Source organism: Cebidichthys violaceus, unplaced genomic scaffold (assembly GCF_023349555.1).
Source record: "Cebidichthys violaceus isolate CVI_PGR_0920_01 unplaced genomic scaffold, fCebVio1.0.p SCAF_19, whole genome shotgun sequence".
NCBI lineage: Eukaryota > Metazoa > Chordata > Actinopteri > Perciformes > Stichaeidae > Cebidichthys > Cebidichthys violaceus.
Window position 1 is genome coordinate 6,780,978 of NW_027176361.1, and position 19,195 is coordinate 6,800,172.

The 19,195-nt window shown below is 42.1% G+C and overlaps 1 protein-coding gene across 33 annotated transcripts in view; it reads left to right on the forward strand.

The window, feature by feature from the left end:
- Positions 1 to 19,195, forward strand: part of LOC137874609 (receptor-type tyrosine-protein phosphatase delta-like) — a 333,500-nt gene that overhangs the window by 179,472 nt on the left and 134,833 nt on the right. For all 33 annotated transcript variants that reach the window (XM_068713389.1, XM_068713393.1, XM_068713391.1 and 30 more), the window contains exon 9: positions 11,403 to 11,440. The gene's annotated coding sequence lies outside the window, so the exon portion shown is untranslated. The remainder of the gene's footprint in view (positions 1 to 11,402; positions 11,441 to 19,195) is intronic.

Consider the following 19,195-nt stretch of genomic DNA (forward strand, 5'->3'; position numbering starts at 1 on the left):
AGTGGAATTTTGGGACTGGCTTATGTGTAAAACAGACCTCTTAAAATTGCTATCTGAGGTTATTTCTAAGACTTGTGGTCCCGTTTGCGGCACGTTCGTGTTTCCAATGAAGTGCAATTTGTCTCCAGAAAGTTTCCAGCTTTTAATTAACTTGATAACATGAACTGATTTTACAGACGCAACCACGTTAGACTTTTTTCCTTTTGATGTAATATATGAAAAAAAAAAAAAAAAAAAAGATGTGTTTGGCAAAATTAATGTACTACGCTTGAGAACTTAAAAACATAGACAGCACTACCTGGGAAATTAGCCCAGACAGTAAAAAGCAAAGCCCCAGTCCATCTTGAGAAAACATTCAAGTTGAACTATAAATAGAAGCTTTTTCTCCTGCAGGGACCGAAGACGGAGCATTGTTGCAAACACCGGAGGAGCATATGCTGAGGCACAGCTTGTTGCGGCCTCAGATGTTCCTTAACAGTTGATTTCCTCAAGTTGCGTTTCCTTTTTCACCACGTTATTGTGCTAATTATCTTTCGGCACGTTCCACATGGGTGGCTGGCAGCGCAGACGGCACAAACTCAGCTCAGTTTGTTTTTCTTACCCTAGAAGCACCCGACACGAGGGCCGCTGTATATCAGCCCAGCTGTGTGACTCATTGGCTCCTCAACACTATTGACTGTTTTCAAAAGCGTCTGAGAGCTGATGGAGCATTTTGGAGCTCCGCGCTTTTGCAGTCAAATAAGATTTGTGCAGAGCAAATTTCCCGCGGCGCTGCTCACACACTGTTGATATGCAGGTAACTTCATATAGAGAAGAAACACAAAGCATTGTTTATATTGCCTGATTAGGTTGATTTGTGTTCTACTGTATGTACTTCACCTCCTACCATGCCGGAGGGCTCAGAAAATATGAACCACATACTTCCATTATTCACAAAGTGCACAGCGATGCCGCTGGTAATTGCCATAGACAACAGCACACACTCACATGGAGGCAGAAAACAGAGACGCAGTCAAAAAGAAGTGTGTCATTTTATTGCTCGTCACGCAGAATTTTACGGCTATACATTTTTCACATTTCCCTCAAACTCTCACACGGCACGCCTGGAACCTCTGTGCTCACCTGTATACCGATGTTACAGTGAGAATCTGAACTGTTATCCATTTTTTTCTGCTTGGAGGAACGACTGCGGTTTGACCTGACTTTAAAATCTCCTGACTTCAGCGTACCAGATATGATCTTGACTGAAATGCCGGCATGGAAATTCAGACTAAATCTGTCACTCTGTGATGTTTCTAGTCATTTCTTTTTGGGTCTTACAAGCAAGATGATAACAAAAAGAAAACAGCCCTGTGGGTGTTTTTTTTTCCTGTAAGAAAATAAGTCTAAAAATAAAAAATAAAAGAGCCGATGCATATTTCCTTTTCTTTTAAGAGAAAGTAAAGTGCTGGCTGTTCTGTAATTTCAGAATTGCCTACTGAGGTCAGAGGTTCCATGCTTGAATGCCCACATTTGCATCTTTGACTCGCTGTGGCCCAGGAAGGAAGAATGAGCTGTTGCATCTCCTCTGATGTGCAAAAGTGAGAATGTACAACAGCATTCACTGAACTACATGCGCTCCACTGATCTCAGCGTGAAACTATTTCTCCGCAGCAGGGTATTCCTTCTCTCACAAAATCTATACAAATGCAAAACCACATGAAAATGGGGCCAAGCTTTCACGGGAGCACATGAAAAAACTGCATCGAGACACAATAAGTAAAATAGTCATTAAAAAAAAATAAATAAAAATGTGCCGGCTACATGTATTTTGAGTAAACAGCACATTGTCGTCATTGTATACCTTGTTTCTTTAAATGTCTTTGTGTGGCAGGTATCTGCACTGGTCTCCTTAGCGCCTCTGTTTTCCATTCCCCAATTATCATGCAGGATCATAACAACAGCAGCAACCAAAGGCATTTGCGGTGGCAGGGCTATATGACCCTTGTTTGTCATTCCCGAGCTACAATGCAGGCACCCGATCCATGCAGGCAAGGTGAAATCTGCATCCATTTCTCATATTTACATATGAACTAATGATTCCCCTGTGGGCTTACTGTGGCCTTCCAAATACTCTACGTGGTGCAACGGAGGTGATGTATGGCACTAGTGGGCAACTGAAGCTGGTGACTAACCCAATATGATACATGGTTTCACAGCCTAATTGCAGCTCCCAGCTGAATAGGCCATAAGCCAACAGAGACCTAGTGACCTTGGTGAAAATAAAAAAAGAATATATTTTAAAATGGGCCCCATGCCTCTACATGACCCACTGAAAGAAATGGACTGTGAATGGCCGTATTTGACAACAGTTACCTCATTGGCCGAGATGTCAGGAAAGCTGCTTGTGTATTACGTATAGAAAGAAGGCAACATCTGCCACATACCCTATAGAGAGTATAGGGTGACTTTATAGGGTGGTGCTTTACCGATAGGGTAATCTGTCTAAGGATGGGGAATTCAAACAGCACCAAAGTGCCTTTTATTTATGTGCCATAAAGGCCTTTGTACCAACTGTTCAGGTGCAGGATGCCACATTAAACAAACCACGTCTGTTTGCATAACTTAACCAAGAATGGTACATACTGCCGTGTCCCACTATATTAGACACACCTGGAGGAACGCTGCTCTCGTGGTGGTATGCCACACAAAGATATTGATGAAAAAAAAAAACACACGCCATCTCTCAAAGAGGCAGATGCTGCCCTCTTTGTTCTCCATCACCCGTCTTCCTACCCCGTCGACGCCAACAGCTGTTCTTTTGCTGCGCAAGTTAAGGCAGGAAACAGATAATTGAAAATGTCGATCTCATTAATTATCACAGTGAGGCAACTTGCATTGGGAAATAAATGGCTCGTTCTGATAGTTTCAGACCTGGGTGCTTACAAAGCAAAATCATATTCCATGGCAAAACCTTTCACCAATAGTTAGTGATCTCAAAAGCTTAAAGCGCCATTCAATATGTTGATGTTGACAATGGATTAAAATGACTGTGTAATGTCAAAGGGGTTCCTTGTAGTGACACAACAATAATGTTCTCAGCTCTACAAAGCTTTATAGCTCTTTCAGCTAATAGTTTGGATTTCACAGCCTCACAGCTTCACTCTTTTGGTTCAATCTCACTGCTCTTACAGTGTTATCTTCTGCTTAAAAGGGAATATAAATCCACAGTACGCTACCTGGCCAGCACCAAATGGCTGACATAATTAGGATAGCAACTAGCTAGTGAACAAGTTTAACATTGAGAGATATAGCAAATATTATATATTATATAGACAAATGTTTCCCAAAGCTAAGAGAAAGAGTGCATATTTGGACTGCTCATCAGGTGGCCATAAATGAATACTAATGTTTCTGTTGGATGCATCAATAGGCAACTGGTTGCCAATGTGCCAACTTAAAATGTGATAGTATGTCAGTATTGCACAGATCGCTACCATCATACAGACAAAACTCACATGTCCACACAATCCCGCGGAAAACATGCAAACTCCGAAGAAAGGCAATGCGATGGTGCTGTCCACTCAGCAACTATGACATTCTCATCCTGTATTATGTTGCACTGCATTGATAATGTGACATAAAAGAACACAAATCAACACGAGCCAGTCTCCCTGTTGTAGTTTAGGTGCAATATGAGAGCTTATTTCATCACTGAAGAACTTAACTCAAAGACAAAAATGAAGTCGGTCAGCTCAAACTTGCAACGTTGCAGACAGAATATACTTTCTTTGCATTGCAACTCCCTGCTGTCAAAACTTTTTTTAAGCTTTTCAGTAACTCTAAAGCTACAGTACAAAGCCTCTCCTCACAGGAGAGGATGATTTTATAGACATTTTGTGACCAAGTGCTGCAGATTATATCCTCTTGCACGGCAGATTTACACCAGTCTTCCTGGTCCATTTAGAGCGGTGCCAGCCAGTGGTGCACCTGTAACACATACTACAACTCCTAATTGATTTTACAAGGCAGCTTAGACTCTAATTGCGGATTTGCCTGGGGAGATTCTTGATCCAAATGGCTTAGCAACTTCTTTTGTGGTGTGCTGTTAGGAGATTTTCATTCATGGGAGAGAAGATAGGATGGGGATTGAATGAATGCATCAGGAAACAAGTTGTGTGCTGCATTTAGAGGAACGGCAGATATGAGCACACTGACATGAGCAAACAGATGCATTCCATGAACCTCACAGTCAGTCCATATCCAATTTGAAAGTTATCTTTTTTTTTTTTTGTGGGGTGGCACAGCAAATAGTGTTCACATTTGGAGTATGATGATGATGATAACATTTTTGACATTACATTTTTTTTTCAGGGCAGGAAATCATGACTGTGGTAAATAAATTCAAAAAATGCTTTCAATTTGTTCAAACCATTCAAGACAAATCTTTTACTTCAAGTGAGGACTAAATAATTGGATGTGTTTTAGAGGAAGCTACAGATTTCTTAACAAGTCTGACACCAATCCGGGGCAGATGAATAATTGGATAACAATATCAAAAAGATCTAAGTGATAGAACACAGCGCACTTTGAATTCCAATGTAACCGATTTAGTTTCTCCTCACTTAATAAGTTGTGCTGTACAAAAGAAAACAAACTGCATCCCCTGTGTGCTCAAATCTTGTCATCTCTACTGCTTTTGATGTTGAATGAAGCTCCTATCAAAACACATCCATAAATTGCCCTAATGGTCATCAGCACAGAGCGAGGAAATGCATCAATCAGCATTAACCAGTGCAGCGGTAAATCTCATTCATATTCACATTATTGAATGACCATTAGGCTAATGCAGTTCTTTTTCAAAACATTGTGTTGAAGGAATCACATGTTACTGCAGTGACCAAGGACAGTCAAGTCATCTGGCTGCAAACACTGTACCTGCTCCATAGACGATGAGTATAATACTGACTTTGTGAAGCGCTGCATTTGCCATTTTCCCTTTTATGCTCCAGAGGGCTTCGTCTAAAGGTCCAGAATTGTCAGCACTACTGGAATGCAAAGCTTATTCCAGAGTAAGATTAAATATATGTAATGGTGCAAAAGGCAATGTCTTATTCACTCTGTAGTGCAGCTGCAGCCTGTCCAGTAATGTGGCATTACAGCAATTCACTTAAAGTTGAATCTATGAGCGGGATGCAATAGGAAATATTAAGATTTTGGGGAACGAGTGTTTGGAGGGTGACTAATATTGCTTACCATGAATACAGCTTAAAGCTGTGCCTTATCAATACATTTCTATTAGAAATGGATCAATGACATGCGATCTTGTGAAAGGTAGTTTTTGGCAAGAAACTTGATTAAATGTAGATGTTTTCACAGCAATATAAGAGATATTAGAATAAATTATGATGTTTAACTTCCGAACACTAGCTCAAAGCTAGTGCCAAGATTTGTTTTATTAATAAAAATAAATATTTTCTTTCCTAATCATATTAATTCTGTGTTTTTATGCAAATCACCACTATAGATGACTATAACAAAGTAAAAGCATAAGGTTTATACTCTTTGACTGTTTACAGGCAGTTGAAATGTTGGCTGTTGGTTGTAGCCCAAACACTGTGGATTTTAGTTAATACAAAATATGAATATAATATAAATATTTTATCTCAGCAAGATCATATTAATGGCATATAACCTATTGGCCAATTCAAGCAAAAATATTTTAATTTGAGTTTGCCTTTCAAAACCATGCAAGAGTACAAGTACGAATAGTGAGCCTGAGTATATGTCTACTTGAAATGCATCTATTTCTCTTCAACCCGGGTTGTACATTCCTACTATATAACCATGAAGACACCTAGTGTAATTTGAAAAAGTGAACATTATCATAATAATAACATACTGATGTAATAATGTGCCACTGGGACCTTAAACATAAAGCCACACTTGCCACATCACAGCATCAGAAACCCATGAATTTAATGTTTTAAGGTCCAACGTTAAATCTCCACCGTGCAGCCCGTCTCTGAGGAGATCACACATTCCGTGTTGTTTTGGCCCTCATTTCAAAATCTGCTCCTCAAACACCCGAGAACTAAACAGTATGGGAATATGATGGGATTAATCTGACAGAATATATGCAGTTTCATAAGACCAGCCAGGCAGAAAATAGATTGGAGGTTGTGATTTGGGGGAGTTAGGATGGGAGTGGCGGGGGTTCCAGAGAAATAATGTGTCACTCACAGCGCCGACTGCTGCCTCTGCAACCGAGGCTGAGGCATGACCCGCAGCCTGTTTCATGTGATAAAAACTGAACATTCTTAGCTTTCACCTTCAGCTGCTTTCAATGTTCTCACAGAAAAGCAACAAGAAACGGAGTCTCGAGGGGGAAAATAGATACATTTAGACAGCCTCTTTCTCATCATTTATTTTGTCTGTAGCGCTTTGGCGTAAGCTCAGTCCCTCTGTATGCGCTTTGACAGAAGTGCAAGGTAATTATTGAAACATATGGATGGCTGAGCCCTCTCTTAACCCTCTCACTAATGATGCTTGGCTATTACAGAAGGGCACAGGAAGGACACTTCTACCATTAACTGATATATCCCACTAGAGATCCATGCCTTATCTTACACTTGTTGGCTAAAGGGAAGCCGTTGGAGCTTTAGAGGGAAGTGGGGAAAGGAAATCTGAAACATATGACCTTGTTCATGCTCAAAAGTGTTCCTCAAAACACAAAAGAGACCATGGTCCACATGCTGCAAAGAGGGGCTTTTCCGAACCTTGAAGTCAATTCCATGCGAAAATCTTGTTGTTTCATTTTAATTGTCTGCTTCATTCTCATGTGGACCAAACAAAAGTCTTTTTTTCACCATTATCAAATGAGACGGCGTAGACTCTTTTCACATCATATTGACATCCTTAGATTGCAAGATGCATGTTTAAAAAGGGCACTCATATTTTCCCTACATTCAATAAATGCTGGAAATGTTTTACTGCTTTTCACTGCATGTTTTTACCAACAGAGCAAAGCAGCCACTGATGGACTAAGACCATTTTAAAAGGGTTGCTTTCTGAGGCTGATGGTACTCCGGGTTAGCACATAAAATTACAACAATTGCTTAATCTTCGCTACATCAAAGCCTTTCCATTGGCAGCAGATTCACTTAGACTACCCACTTCAACTCCATTAACTTTCCTTGCTGAATGGAATCAGGGAAGATGCCTCACTATAATGCCGGCTCGCTTAGGGCAATTTTTCAGCTTGGAAGCTGCAGCTCTCTCTCATGTTAATGGACCCAACAGTTACCCTCCCCAGACCATGCAAAAACATGCGTACATCCCCCAGGTACATCGCAGTGTGACCCAGCCAACTGGAGCTTTTGTTCATGTGGTCTTGTGGCTGTGGGCAAAAGTGATGCTGCTACACAATGCACTAAAAGCTTTGGCGGACAGCAAGAGTCCCCAACACAATGGCTGTAGCCGATCCAGAAGCAGCGGTAGAAAATAGCTTCACTCCTTCAGCTATACGCACAATTCAGCTGAAATGGCCTCATGCGAAATTAACCTCAGCAGCAGCTATTTGGAGGGCATATTTGCATGAGATTATTAAAATGTAAAAAGGATATTACAGACATATATAGCATATTGAAAAGCTCAACTCTAAATACAACTCCGACAAAGTTTATTATTACACCATGGTTTGAGTTATCGAGTGCCTAGACACGACCTCACTGTGCTGTTGATTTTATCTTCAGGCAGTGTAGATAGAGTGTGTGCCACAGGTCCAGCTGAGTGGGTGGAACTACGAAAAAAATAAAGGCCAGCAAGTACATCTGTTCAGTCATTCTAAGTGGAATTTGCTTGTCACCTAGTGACATTTTCCAACTGGCACATAGCACACATCTTTGATTGGTCCATAACACCAGAGCAGCTCTTACATCCATCTCTCCCAGTAGCTAATTGAGACAGGAGGAAGGCTTCAGCCATTCCATTCTCTCCCTAAACGACTATGGGACGCTGGAGACCAGATGGTCTGTCTGCGAATGTCACTGGTGGCCAGTTGTTACATTTGACAATGTGGGCTGATCTGGCAACTATCAGTACAATTTTGCTGCCTTCAAGAAGGAGAAACTGGGAAAATAGCACTTGGATTGATTTCATCCCTCACTCGGCGCACAGCAAATATTTTTGACAAAGACATATGGTGCAGAGAAGTGCAGAGCAGCATGCTGCCCAGTCTCAAGCCTGACCCGTTTTCACTTGATTGTTTCAGGCAACATGTGCATTTAGACAAGCAATATATGCAGTGTTTCGCATGCAGGCATGCTGGCAGGCACTGAGATGCTTCATCTCAGTGATGGATCTCTGCAGAACCACAAATACCCCTCCCTCACTGTATTATACACAAAATACTTCCCTTTTTTTACCCCCAAAGTATCATTCTGTTTCAAAATATAATTCAACACATTGCTTCATGCTGGTGTTATTAAAACATGTTCATCAGCCTACATGAAATCACACACATTCGTCTCCGGACTGCAACGCCGCATGCCAGATGTTGGCTGTAACATGTCAGGAAGGAAGTAGCAATGCTGCCTCGAAGCTCCACCTCAGTCACCCTGTCTCCAGCTGAACCAATCTCTGAGAAATAGAGTCTTTCACCTTCAGTCTATTTGGAATTTGGGGGGAAACCAACCTGACGTTCAAAGTTGCTTGCTGAAGCAGAGTCCCTGTCTGGGCTTTGGCAGCTGGACTGATAGCCAGCCCTGTGGAATGGCAGCTGTTGAAGGGCTTTTTAAATTGCACCCAGGTTGATGGGTGGCTGTCAGGAGGGCAATGGACAGAGAATTTAGAAAGGGGAAAAAAAAAAAAAGATCATGGATGGAAGGGCAGGAGGGAGGGGAGTGGAGCTGGGATGACAGTGACCCCAAGGTGTACAGAAAAAGAACTGTCTCAAATCCTGAAATAATATATGAAGTGAAGGCATTGAAAAAAAAAAATGGTGAACAGGGAGTGGGATGGGGGGAGGGGCATCGCTAAGGTGAAGGGGGAGGGGGGCAATATTAGTGTTCGAATAAATGGAGCGCCAAGGCCTGTCATCGCCAGGGTTATTTAGGCCGGCAGCACATAATCACCGTTCATCATGTTTGATATTCCCAGACTATGTTTACATACAGCAGGATAATATCGCTCTCTTTGCAAGCTTGATCGCTTGTCACAGATACAAATGGAAATGTCAACCGTCTAAGGCGCTCTCTTTCTTTGTTTGATGGTATTTTACAGTAGCCTTTGTGCTCACTAAATCTTACCATTTCAATAATTACAACAGCGAAGACATGTTTCCGCTGGCTTTCGAATCAAAACGTTGTGAACGCACGACACCATTTTGAATTAAGCAAAGTGGCGATACTGTGTTTTGCCATTTACGGCGCGGTGGGACATATAATGTGACTCTTTCAGCCTCGCTGGCTAATCTTGCCTTGCTGTGGTTGTGCTGTGCAACAGATGGTGTTTTAAGAAGGTCATCATGTCTATTTCCCCAGTTGTTACACATGCTAGTTTCATTATTCGGGGATATTTAAGGCATAATGTAGAACTTGTCAATGTGTCAAGCTGCAGCTGAAAATACACAGTGCTAGTTTAATCTATTACACCCTGTGGAGTGTTTAAGATGGAAATGTACTGAGTGGACCCTGAGCAGCAAATTATTTTTAATAAACTATCCAATTAGTAATGTTAAGCGTACTCTCATAGCACTGCAGAGTGACTAGCAGGAAGGTCTGCCATTTAAAGTGAATACAGTCTTGGGCACCATAATGTGTGACTGTCTATTTTGGGGAAGGAACGTCATTGTCTGGAGCTATTCTCAGTTTCTTACAGGCACAAGCATTTTCAGTTGGAATATATTTTCTGCATCTCTGCATACTCTCACAGTATTCAGCATAAAACACACAGATTGAATTCATTCTGTTTGTATCTCGAACCAACTGGCCCTGTGAGCCTGTGATAGCACCAGGCTGGCTACATTCATGTCCAATTATTAGCCATAAATCTATGAAGGGCGGGAGGACCTCTGACGGGAAGCTCCCTTACTGCCTGCTGGAGTGTACCTATTAATCATGTTCTGTATTCCCCACCGGTCAAGACACCTTTCTTACTGGAGGGATAGATCAGACACAATGGGGCTACCAATTTCCTCCTTCCTAACTCTTTCTTGTGTTTTGCTTTCTCTCATTGGCTCCTTCCCAAAAGACGCTCACATTATATTCCTATCATATCATTGATGCTGAGCGTCACTCAAAATGGATTTTTTTTTCAACTCAAATGTATCAGATTTACAAAATTTCCACACATAAGCTGATATTGACCAATAGTAAGGTTGTGGTAATTACAACAACGGTTCAAAGACTATTTTATATTTTGAAATGTCGAGGATTTGTTATATCCGAGCAAATTATTGTCTGCTTCCATTGCATTCTGTAAATCCAGGCACAGCACCCGTAAGCCTGCGTCTAGAACAGCTCCGCGATTATACGCCAGTGAAATGACAGCATACTGTATATCAAACTGTAGCCGTTTAGTCTCAGTAACTCCATGATATAGCTTGCATATAAACTAGGAATAAATTCCTCTTCAGCATTTTGACAGCAGCTATTCAGATACTTAGCCCTCATACTCTGCAGTCATATTCCTCTGCCAGAATCAATTGCGATGGCAACCATTGCCAAGCCTGAATTTTATCTCCCAGCTGGATAAAAAGGGGAAGAAAACAGAGCATGGTGATATGCTGTTTATCGGTCACACGACTAATTCTCTCTTGATTCCCCTTTTGAAAGTGAACTTGCATTAATCTACAAGACCTTGAGCGCCTTATGCATACAATCAGCAGTGACGTGCCCCTTTTTTCCCTTTCTTTTGGTCAATCTCTGACCTTTTGAGTGCCGCCCACATTTTAATTAATACTAAACTAAAAAGCTGCTCAGTGCCCCCCCCCCCCCCCCAACTCCCATTTCTTCTTTGTTCTCACGACTCCTTTTTTGGTGCTCCAGTGAAATCCCTGTTAGACATACCACATTCAAGCAGTGACTGAATATCAGCGGTGAAGAAGGGGCTTTTGTAACGGCTTGGAAAATTACAAGGGCTTAAGTGTCAGACACATATGGCTGCCAAATGTAATCAGCGGGTAATAAATGTTTGCCCTTTACACTATAAAAAGCAATGGCAGTACTGAATGTGTGCTCAAGCTCAGGGCAGCAGATCACTGCGCTGTTGTGGCAGTGATTAACATTATTATCTCCCAACAATCACAATCTTCATGCCTCTTGAACTCTTTTCCACAAATTAAATATGTTTTTCTTTCATAACAGCTTTTATGACGGTGACTAAAGCGCATTCTCACGTGTTGTTTGTTTGTCGTCCTGCAGCTCTTGAACTGTTGGGAGGGTCGCTTGAGTGCTGAAAGGTAAGCTTTTATAATCACATCTGAGGCAAGAATCATTGTATGGTCAACAACAAAGATGGGTCATGACATTTTAAGCTGGGTTTCCATTTCTGCTCCGTCTCAGAAGAACTGTGTGCGGTAATGCTGGTTGCAGTAGAACGGAGCCTTAGAGGATAGAGTGTGAAGGCCTCTTGCTCTTTCCTCCCCACTGTTTAATTAGCATGGTCTCAGAGACTGGGGTGCCGCTTTAGCAATCACGAATCCTGCCCAGCCAATAAGAACTGGTGCTCAACCACATCTGACAGAGATAAATGGCATGCCGCAACATCTCAGCCTCACCCATCATCTCTGCTGCCCATGCAACAGTGAAGTCTATTGGTGGAGTGCCACAAATCTAAGTGAGCATAAATCTACGTGGGTGTTTTCAGTGTGTTTGTTTGGGCAGTTTGTTTGCAAAAAACTAAGCCGATCTTCTTGAGTTTGTATGGTTAGGTTTGCTGAGCATACATTCAACATCTTGACTCAAGACTCCATAGATGCATTGTGGAAAAGTTTGAGCTAACAAAAGTAAAAATACACCCCAGTCGCTACCACAAAGTGGGGCTGCATTTAAGTGCTCCATATTCACTAATTGAGATGCTGTTCATTGGCTCTGTTTCACCGAGATGGGATTCAAGGGGCTGGGTTTGATCAATAGGTGGGGAATTTAGGTAACAAACGTGAGCTAATCACAAAAGACTGAGGAGACGTTTCACCCATCCTTCGACTTGACCACAGAAAGCATTTCGGAGCTTAAGATTCAATTACAGAGGGGATATTTTGGATAAATGTCTGATGATTGGTCCGTCTTTGAAAGACGGGAACTGTTATTCATCCAGGCAAAAGAATAGATTATCAGAGAGCTTCCACCGAATACATATGCAACATCCTGCATTACCTAGTCTTTTGAGCCAGATGCTTCATCTTGTCCAAGGCTAATCGTTCCAGAATAATTTTTACATAAAGGACACCTACAGCATATAATACAACCACCTAGATAATTATACCCAAGGGACGTTGACGGTACCGTGTGTAAAAGGGTAATAAGTGGGTAAAAGTTTAAGATTACAGCTAAGACAAAACTAAAATAGAAATACATCCGTTTTACAAGCTTAAATCACGCAGTAGAGTAGCGGTTCCTTCTCAGTTAAAGGCAACTTGACAATGAATACCATGCAAGCAAGGGCTAAGTCCAGAGAAAACCTCATCGGGTTGAACAGCCTCCAGTCCAAACAGGGTGAACCTGAGAACCGCTTGAGTTCACACAGTGGAGTGTGACAGAATTGCTTCTATTTTCATAGATATTTACATCAAATCAATTTGCGTTAACTGATTAACTTGTAGGCCGTTCCAGATAAACAGTAAGATGTGATCATTTCCGTCTGTTTTCTGGGTCAACATGTTGACATTTGTGACGCACAGCGCTCTTGCTACATGCACTAACTTGTATTCCTTAAATTCCTGTCCGAGAGTAATGGATTACCAATTCATGTAGATTATTGTGTTGTCATGGAAGCCGGTTGAAGTTGAACTGCACTCTGTAAGTACTGTAATTGCTGCAGCCTTTTCCCCTGCCTCCTGTTCCAGAGGATCATAGTAAGGGAACAGTTTGTAGCAGTGGGGGCATAATTAGTGATAGGCCTTGGACATGTCATACTCTGTTAGTCAGCCTCGCTTTAATTCCTTTGTCTCCTATCTGCTCCTAGCATTCATTCGGGCTGTGTGCATGTGTGCCTTTGCTCAGGCGTTACGATGCGTATGCATACATAATGCATCTAGTGAAATTTGATTTGACCCTATACAATACTATTATGATAATACAGGAGCAATGTTCCATCAGGACGTATGTTTGCACTTATACGCTCATGTTTTTTGTCTTTTTGTGTCCGTCTGCACTGAGGTACCTGTGTGAGAGCCCCTTTGATTTGCTGTCGAGAGCAAAAGAAAAACAAATCATTCTATTTTGACTTTGTCTCTCAAGCTGGAAATGCTTCAATATTCAGCTGCTTCACGAGGCTCCTTTTTTCTATATTTAGAGGAAATATTTGTTGGGCTTTCTGTCTACCTATTTGAGCAATTCCCTGGAGCAACATAATTAATAAAAAAAATATGTGTACGATGCCAAAAGGTAGACTTGTGATTACTGTCAAAGGACACTTTTTGGAATAATTAGTGTGTGTGTGTGTGTGTGTGTGTGTGTGTGTGTGTGTGTGTGTGTGTAGTTTGCAGAGGGGTTTCTCAACGCTGGTGATGTGAGGGCGGATGAAAGCCGCTTTGAGGATACAGTATAGGGCTATAGGAAAAGCTCTTCCTCCACCACCTTTCTTTGCTTTTCTCCAATTTTGCCTCTCTCCTTCATCTCCCTCCTTTTCCACCCTCTCTCATTCTGCTGCCACTCTACCCATGCTATCTCATCTTGACTGCTTCCCCCGACCCTCTGTTGTTTCCCTATCCAATTTTCCCCGTACATCCTCCCCACTCTCTCTCGCTGTAGCCTCTTTCCCCCTCTCCCCTCAGCTGTTTGTATGCCTGCGCTCATATCTGCAACAGCTTTCCCTGTCCTCTCTCTTTTACTTTGTGTCCATTCACTCCTGACCCCTCTCTTTTCCCCAACGTGAGGGCTGGCAGCAGTGAAGGACACTGCCCACAGCATGATTAGTCCAAAGAAACGTGACCAGAAATCAAGGATTACGCTGGCACAAACTAAACTCCAGCATACCATTCATGTGTCTAGTTTGTGTCGTTAGTGCAGCCTTGTTGCTTTACATCAACATTTCAAGATGTAAAATGTGAAATGTGGAGCACAGGGTTCAGGTGTGCGCCCAGAGCCATTTCAGGGAATATTCCTTCAGCCATAGCACATGGCACCTCTGCAGATAGCAACCATTGTGCTTCTGTTCTCTCATCACGCTATATTAGCTTTACAAAGAAAAGAAAAGAAGAAAAAAAAACCTGCAGTGTGTTTGGAAGTGAACCTTGAACTTGAAGTAAAGTCAGCAAATAGCCAGACTTTTACAGCTCTAGTAGATTAGATTATACCTCAGGTAACCTCCTGAGCAGACCCTTCAGTGTGGACCATTACTATCCAAGACGAACTAGCTTAAGTTACTAGTTTAGCGATGCAAACCTACTGAAATACAATTTCACAAGCTAGGTATGGAATTCCTTAAATGGCAGTAATCAAGGCCTTGCACTGCAGCAGGTGTGTACATTACATTATATTTACTTGCATTTTGTGCATATTTATCAGAATGCGTTATTGTTCAGTATAAACGTAAATGGCCTGTAATAAAGATTGCATCAGGGCTCTGCTCTTATTACGCTAGACCCTTGTCCTTTCCATTACCTCTCATCAGGAGACAGACTTTGACTATGGCTTCAGATACACATCAAAGTCCGCTGGTTGCACAAAGCTTTCTTGTTCTTGACTGTCTTAAGTAGGACTAATTTTCGGGGTAAATTAGGACTGCTTTCAAACGAACAAATATGGCTGATTGAGATAGAGCTCCACAGTGCCTAGCTGTGTTCATGCCAGCAGAAAAGAAAATGAAAAGATGTTTCTGGGGGGAGAATTTAACAGTCACAAGGACATTTTGGATTCAATATTTAGCTGTAATATGCATTTTAAGGGGATTTATTCTGGTTTCTAAAAACTGTTTTCATTGCTTCTCCAAACTTTTGTGAAAAACAACAAATTGTGGTTTATGTTTTCTTCTTTTGTGTTAGTCGCCAACAGGCACAAAGCACTTTGTCTGTGGATGTATTGGCTAACTTGGTGCAGTGTATATTTTTAGACAAGTCTACGTATATAATGAGGACTGACCTGACCTTTGTGCAACCAGTGCCTTGGCTTTCCTTAGTTCCTTTCAAACATCTCACTGGTCCATCAAAATCAATCAATACTCATCCAATAAGAGATTTTGCCTGATACAGATATTTTAGATGTACTGTATCTTACCCTGCATTCACTGTAAAGCTTGCATTTCTCCCATGTGCCCATGCTCACTCATGCCTCCAGCATCATTTGCCCGATTGTAATTCACTGTCTACTATTTGAGGAGCCCGGGCAGCTTGTTTGCTATTGATTTTATTTACAAGACTTCTATATTTTACTCCGAGCAAATCAGAGCAATTGTTTCCAAGTGCATGCATGAATCAATGCTTCCCTGGAGCCCGCGCTGGCGACTGCATGCAGCTCAATACCTCCAATTTATGTTTTAATTACGATGATCTACTAAGTGTTGGGAGCTGGGCTCTGCTCTCACAATCAGCATCAACAAGCCTCGTAGCACGCTTTGTATTGTACATTGAATTTTACCATCTACATAGGCAGGGGCTGGTTTTGACTCAACTATGCTGATTTGCAGTGATGAAGATGGAGAATGCAGTTGTGCCTTTTTGCTGACATGGTTAAAGTTGACTGAATACTGAAAGGAGCAAAAAAAAAAAAAAGAAAGAAAAGAAAGAAAAGAGAGCTTGTAAGCATTGCAGGTTTTTTTTACATCTACAGCACGGTTTAGATTTTTTTTTTGGGAGGCCACACTAAATAGCAGGTAGTGGTTTATTTTATGATTTGCTATCAATTGTTCAGACACGGAGTATAAAAACAGAAAATGCTCAGCCCTGACAGCCTTGTTTGGCAATGTATCTCCAGACTGGATTTTATTCCCCTCCTTGTTTGTTCTGTACTGTTGTTGTTTGGCAGAACAGTTTGTCATTTGATCACTCACCATTAGAAATGATTGCTCAACTCAGTATGGTATATTAGTGGCTTCTAGCAAGGCTGAAAAACATAAATTTCATTGACTCCTGTAATTAGGGCAGATCAATAAAAGGCAGTTTATTTCACTGCTTTCCAAGACTATATTGGTTGCTGCACTTCTCTAGGCTTTGGTTCCATTGCAATCACAATATTATGACATAAAGCCACCATCAAATCCAGAAGAAAATCTTTAAGGCGTATTTTACAAACGCACATATAGCAGCACAACAATTTTGTACAATATCAATCCAAAATTGTAAAGAAATACTATGTTTTTGTATGGAGAAAGAGACCACCAGGGGTCCACTCTGCTTTCAGGGATTTTCTTTCATAATTTGTTGCTGTTGTATCCCGTTAAACCATTTGCAGATGCTCCACCAGTAATGCCTAACATAATGCAGTAGGAAAACGGCCCCATAGTGAGCCGCTGTCAAGCCTCTTAAGTTGATAGCTGTGTCTTTGCACACTGCGGGAAGAATCCCTTTCTGTCAAACAACAGCTGGTGAAGACAACATGATGCGGAGGCCACGGACGAGTGAGCCATCAAACTCCGGCTCTGACAGTACTTTGGCAAGCCCCGTTTCATAAGAGTCTGTCTCACTCTGCTTTGCTTTTATGCTGCATGAATCAATGATAATTGTGCTCTGTTCTCACTTGAATGGCAGAAGTATCCCCCATGTGGCAACAGTCAAAAAAAAAGGGGGGAGTTGGAGGGATGGATCAAGGAATACCTAGAAATTAGAATCAATGAAATGAATCCCAGGTCCCCGGGGATTATGATTCATTAGCTGGAAAATGTTCCGTTCAGAAGGCATTGGCAGATCTGTGCCAATACGGCTAATATGATATAAATTATGAGCTGCTACGAAACGCAAAGTGACATGTGCATTACACATGCATGTTGTTGACTTAGGTTCAAATAGGAGTTGTTGTTGTTGTTATTGCCAATGTATTTAGCCCACGCTGTATAGCATGTTGGCAGTATAGATTTGATCAAACACGCTACTCTAAAGCTTTCAAGCAAACTGTGTGATCAAATCAAAGTCCAAACAACCTTATCCCCAGCTCCATCAGGGCCTAATTCCATTCCAAACCAAGCTCCCATTCTCCTTTCCCTTATCCCCTCTGAAAAGCCCAGTGATTAGAAGTAGACTTGAGGTTGACTATAGCAACCCCCCACACACACATCCCCCTACCCAATTCCCGACGGGACCTTCTTGAATCCCCAAAGCCTCGGCCAGTTTATCAGCATCAGGGGATCAGGCAATCCCCACCCCCCCCCACCCCCTTCAAACGGGGAGCCCAATGTGTTCCGCGGCCTTCGGTGTAATCTCTGTGGCTGTTGACAGATCTAGCGACAGGTCAGCTGTGATAACAGGATCACTCAGGTGGAGACAGGGGAGGAGACCACTAAAGAAAGGGACAGAAGCTAAAGGAAAGAGAGAGAGAAATGTGGCCACGTGTGAGGTGAGTTCTGCTGGTGAAGCGGAGCTGGCAACGGAGATGAGGAAGGAGATTTCTGTGGAGCATATGTGGAGCCACAGGACGTAACCAACGTAACCAGGGGTGGAACGGTTAGTTAATCAAAACTATTTTAATAAGTGATTAATTAATGATTCCTTTTTAAGGTCATGAGCAAAAATGCAAAACATGTGCTGGATACAGCTTTTTAAATGTGATGATTTGTCTGCTTTTCTCTCTTTTATCAGTGTAAATTCAATATCTTTGCATCGACTAAACAATTGATCAAATAATCTAAAACATACTTAACAGATTAATCAATAATGTTATGAGTCAATAAGCAGCAAATGGCAGCAGTGTTTATTGCCAAATACAATTATGTCCTAACTTTTCCAGTGGAAATAATAGAAAACCCAATATCTGGTTACAAACGGAGCCCTAGTTGACTCGGCCGGATAGAGCAGAAGGGCAACCTGACAAGGCAACTTTGGCCCGTCTTCCACAGTCTGCCTCTCGCCGTATCCACCAGCACTCTGACCTTGTGTCTTATTAAAATTGCTATCACCCACAGAGAAAGAAAAAAAAAAGTGCAGCAGTGGACATAAATAGTGGACAAAAATGGAGGGGTGAAAGGCCATGCAAAATCGAGGAGCTACAGTGTCAATTATACGCTTGGGCATCCAGTTGACATGGAGCAACACACACACAAGCCATTACTCACACCCCATACACAAAGTTTTACAAACATATTGCGTTTGCATGCGGACACACTAGCATTCATAGACTCTCTCTCTTTTTCTAACTCTCTCGCGCTCTAACACACACACACACGCTGAGAAGCAGCATGGCAGGCAGTGACACAAAGCTAATGCCTTGTCACACAGGCTGTCAGCAGATTAGCCAGTGGATTACACCCCAGCCATTAGATGTGCACAGAGCGAAAGGCCACAAAAATGGCAGAGAGAGTGAGGAGAGGCGAGGAGAGGACAGAGTGAGACAGAGTGCGAGACCGGCTGTAATAGAGCACATATTCTGGCATAGGGGCATAGGAAAAACGAGCGGAGGGTAGGCTAAAGGAAAGAGAAGACAAATAAAGGCTGGTTAAGTAGTGCAAAGACAAAAGTCAAAGTGACAAAAAGGAGATGCTGGACGGAAACATGTAAAGATCGGGTCAAGAGAATTTGCTGCTAAAGCAGTGGTAACAAGATAATCAGACAGACAGGAGCGAAAAGGTAATAACAATGGTAAGGGGAGACAAACTGAGAGAAGCAGGAAATGTGAGAGGAAGGCAGGAAGAAGATCCACGAGGGAGCGAAGAAGAGGAGGAGAAGTTGTGTAGTGTGCAGGGAGGGGGGGGGGACAAAACCAAATGGATGGGAGGAGTGGAGGTGATGAGAGGGACATGAGAGGGGAGAGAGAAGGGAATGAGGATGCTAGAAAATACAGAGTGAGAAGGGAAGAGAGGGTAGGGGAGGAGCGGAGAGACGTGGAAATGAAAGGACCAGGAGTGGAGA